The sequence below is a fragment of the Sinocyclocheilus anshuiensis genome, unplaced genomic scaffold, assembly GCF_001515605.1.
Source record: "Sinocyclocheilus anshuiensis isolate Anshui unplaced genomic scaffold, SAMN03320099.WGS_v1.1 scaffold430, whole genome shotgun sequence".
NCBI lineage: Eukaryota > Metazoa > Chordata > Actinopteri > Cypriniformes > Cyprinidae > Sinocyclocheilus > Sinocyclocheilus anshuiensis.
In genome coordinates this window covers 549,372-554,237 of record NW_015547641.1, presented here as the reverse complement: position 1 = coordinate 554,237, position 4,866 = coordinate 549,372, and the positions used below count along the sequence as shown (strand labels likewise).

Sequence of the window (4,866 nt, the reverse complement as noted above, 5' to 3'; positions counted from 1 at the left end):
CTATAAAGACCAATAGGTATCACTTTACAATAAGACCTCATTAGTTAACCTTAGTTAATGCATTAACATTCATGCATTAACTAAGGTTAACTAATGAGGTCTTATTGTAAAGTGATACCTATTGGTCTTTATAGTTCTTTTGCACTTTAATCTGTGTAAAACTTTTAGCTTTATAACTTTTTCTGTATTGCTTTATTGCATTTAAATGTTCAGTTATTTTTGTTATAAGAAAAAAGTTATTAAACCTGTTATACTGTATTATGACAGCACTTTTTTTAAACTAAATGTAAATACCGTGATAACACCTTATACCGTGATAAAAGCATTAGCAATTAATCGCAACATGAAAATTTGATACCGGCATATCCCTAGATGAAAGTGAACACTCGATGGTGATTGGCTAATTTACTTTACCAACGGAGGCACGAGAGCTCAGCGCTCACCCGGCCTCCCCCTACCCTTCTCTATCATTAGCGGTTGTAATTACATCAGCAGATTCGGCACATTCGAGACAGAAAAGCGGCGCTTTCATGTTATGGTATTACAACTGTAAAATTACAAACAAAAAATACACATTCTGAGACATGAACTGAAATTAATTGTGAATTTTATTAACATTAAATCGTCCTCCTCCCATTTTCACCTCAAAATTATGGGGAAGCTGTGCCTCCCCTGCCTCCCCCGACGAGCCGCCACTGATTGTTAAAAGTGCTACATAAATAAAGGTGACATGACTTGACTTCAATTAGCATATTAGCTTACAACAAACTGTTACTAGCTAAATATTAAGGCTGGATGTTGAAAAAAATTTTGGTATATTTAAACTTACATATTTTGAAAATACTGTATTCGAATCACTTCTGGCATATTTTATGCCGACAGGGTGGACATGTTAAGCTTTTGCAAAGCAAGTAAGCAAACTCATACGAAGAAAATTTGTCAACTGAAAAGTCACCAACTTGTTCACCTCAGCCATTGAAATTCCCACCACTGAAGAGACAAAAAATCTGTTGTCCTGATGTCACTAAAGGGGATGGCCTTTTCTTAAAGGGGCGGATTCCCCAAAACGACAGGGTGGACAACCATTCAAGGGACATGGACAAACGCTTCTTTTTTATTAAATAAAAATAGTTTTTATTACCAAATGATCAATACACTCAAATTGAGTAATCTCTTATTTAACAAAATATTAATTGTTTTATTGTGACTATTGTAATGCACTGCTAGGTGGTTGTCCTGCATCTTCAATAAACAAGCTACAGGTAGTCCAAAATGCAGTGGCTAGAGTCCTTACCAGGTCAAGAAAATATGATCATATTACCACAATTTTACAGTCTCTGCACTGGCTACCTATTAAGTTAGATGTTTAGGTTTAGTCAATCACAACACACTTGGCCAGCTAACCAATCTGAGCCCATCGCATATTTATGAGGGAGGGGCTTCATAAAACCAGGAAATCATCAGTGATCAAAGTGGTGTAGAATAAAGATAAATTATGTAAATTATGTTTTTTTTTTTTTAATGAAGCATTAACACATGTTAGACTACACCCCATAAACACAATCAAGCCTAGAAAAAAACAGTCAACCACCCCTTTTAAAAATCCTAAGAAACATATTTCCATATTTCGAATTATTGTCGTGTAAATGTACCCTTTGAAGTATTGTGAAAAGTACTTGTCTAATCTACATTATTTTACTGCGGTCTACACGGAATCTGCAGGTATCAGCACTACAAATTTTATACTTTTTTAAAGGGGTCATCAGACATCAGAGCCAGCGGCAAATGTCACAAGGACTAGCCGAGGTTAAGCTGCTCTCGTCGGGAAACATGAGCACTGAGCGCCGTTGATCGCGTGGAGCTCACGTCTCCCAAATCAGTGATGCACGTTTTCAAATAGCCGCTGTCTTTATAAATAAACTGCAGATTTGAGTTTTAAATAGGGATGCACCGAATGTTCGACAACCAAAATTATTCGGCCGAAAATAGCAAAAAAATCTCTTTCGGTGTTCGGCCAAATAAGCGAAAAGGCCGAATAATATGTACTGAACAATGACTAATGTGATCAAATAGAGGCACGCACTAATGCAGCAAACATGTCGGCAGTGTGAAAGTATTTTAAACTATCAGAGAAAGACGCAGAAATCATTACAAGCACGAAGCACCAACAGCGAGAGACTGTTTAGTGCTGTATCACGTCTCCGGTGAGAAGAAGAGGTGGCTGATGCTGGTGGTTAGGCTACTGTATGATGATTGAAATTAGGGCTGTCACGATTATGACATTTGGCTGACGATTAATTGTCTAAAAATAGTCATGGTTCTTGCGATTAATTGTCTGTTTTAGGGCTTTGGCGATTATGGTGATTAATTGTCTGATTTTTATGGCTTTCATTATATAATTGTGATTCATTTAAGGGTTCAGTAAATAATTATGATGTTATCGTTTAATATTTTTTGAGTTATGACAATTTTCATTTTGGGGTGGAGTATCCCTTTAAGGTCTTATTTTTACATTAAGGATCTATGTAGGGCTGCACGATTAATCGAATGCAATTAATCGTGATTGTCATGCACATTTTATCAGTAAAGTTCTGTGATTAGTAGTAAATCTCCATCAGCATTTACTACACAGAGCCGTAGTTCTCTGACAAGCTATGCAAAATCGCGTTCATAATCGCAGACGATATAATCGTAGGATTATGAAATCAATGAAATCGTTCGCAATAATGACAGCTGTTTGCGTATCTTCTCAGTGAACTATGGCTCTGTGTAGTAAATGCTGCTCCATCTGAGAGCACGTGAAAATACCACATTTAATAACGTTTTTACTCCAAACTCACTTCATTACGTCAGTCGAGTGTTTGAAATAAATCCTTCTGTGAGATGATGTGGCTTCTTAAACAGAATAATTAAGGCACACAATATTTCATTGTATTCTAAGCAGTGATAAAGGCTATGTCGATTAGCATTTCATTATATATATACTTTATTATGATGAAAATTATACGAGAGAGACAATCGCAGCTTCTGCCTAATTGCGATTTATTGCCTTTGCGATTTAATTTCGATTAATTGTGCAGCCCTAGATCTGTGGACCAGTGTTGGTCTAGTTTCTCAAAGAACATAATATTAAGGCACACAATATGTCATTGTATTCTAAGCAGTGATAAAGGCTATGTCGATTAGCATTTCATTATATATATACTTTATTATGATGAAAATTATACGAGAGAGACAATCGCAGCTTCTGCCTAATTGCGATTTATTGCCTTTGTGATTTAATTTCGATTAATTGTGCAGCCCTAGATCTGTGGACCAGTGTTGGTCTAGTTTCTCAAAGAACATAATATATAACTCATTACTAGTTACTCCTTTCAAAAGTAATATTGTTACTTTACTTATTACTTTCTGGCAACAGTAATTAGTTACACTACTAGTTACATTACTTTTTCTTCACGTCCCACAGAAGTTGTAACTGTGTATCTTCCAAAAAAAATTATTCTAGAATGTTACTAACAACATATTTCTGCCTCATCATTTGACCAAAATCCACATTGGGTCGCAGTCAGAAGTTATTACAAACACTCAATAGTGATTGATAGTTACATTCAAGTAGAAGTGTTGTATTAATCTCATTAATTGTCATATGTAGCTTGAAGCTAATTGTCATTTCTCCGTTACCCATATACGATTATATTTCATTATGCATTTTATGAAATCAAATAAGTTTGTAAGAAACCGTTTAATTTTCCAAAGAATGTTACGAACAATATATTTCTGCCTCATCATTTGACCAAAATCCACATTGGGTCGCAGTCAGAAGTTATTACAAACACTCAATAGTGATTGATAGTTACATTCAAGTAGAAGTGTTGTATTAATCTCATTAATTGTCATATGTAGCTTGAAGCTAATTGTCATTTCTCCGTTACCCATATACGATTATATTTCATTATGCATTTTATGAAATCAAATAAGTTTGTAAGAAACCGTTTAATTTTCCAAAAAGATTTTTAATTATAGTAATATAATCTACCACATGCTGATCAAAGGGATGTGGGAGGGATGTAATATCTGAGTAAAGTAAAGCCACAATTTACACAACAGTGCTCAGATTAGGGCTGGACAATAATTCAATATCAATATGTATCGCGACTATTCCATTCAGTATAATTTTTTTTTTTTTTTGGGGAAAGAAATTATAGAAATTAATACTTGTATTTAGCAAGGATGCTTAAAATTGATCAAAAGTGATGATAAAGGCATTTATAATGTTACAAAAGATTTCTATTTCAGATAAATAGTGTTCATATCGATATCGGAATTATATCGTATCGACCGAAATTAAGAAATATATCGTGATATCAATTTTGGCCATATCGTCCAGCCCTAGCTCAGATCATCTTTTTTTCCTGACGAAATCAATATAATGCAGTATTTCTATCTGCTGAATGTAAGCTTTTCCATATTCCAAGCTTGCCTACTGCACTGGGGACATCACATGCATGTGCAATTCGTGAAAATTATGAAAATAAATCTAGGAATTATTTGATTGTTAGATTTTAAATCAGCGGGGTTAAGGCATCAAAAGTAACTAAACTGTTTTATGGAGGGTAACTGTAATATTATTAAATGTAATCATTTAATATTTAATAAATTATTAAATATAAAATCTTAGTAATTAGTTACACTACTAGTTACTGCAAAAAGTAATATTATTATTACAGTAACTAAGTTACTAGTAACTACTGTCCAACACTGCTGTGGATACACTTTAAAGCTGTGTAAGCCTTATGTACCACAAACAGTCATTAAAGATGAAGAATAAACACCAACCTCCTTGTTCCTCATGTTTTATTCTCCAGG

At 34.3% G+C, this 4,866-nt stretch overlaps 1 protein-coding gene across 1 annotated transcript in view; it reads right to left on the bottom strand.

Annotated features, from left to right (window-relative positions):
- Positions 1-4,866, bottom strand: part of LOC107701869 (gastrula zinc finger protein XlCGF8.2DB-like) — an 18,070-nt gene extending 13,204 nt beyond the window's left edge. The window contains exon 1 of the mRNA XM_016504009.1: positions 4,837-4,866. The gene's annotated coding sequence lies outside the window, so the exon portion shown is untranslated. The remainder of the gene's footprint in view (positions 1-4,836) is intronic.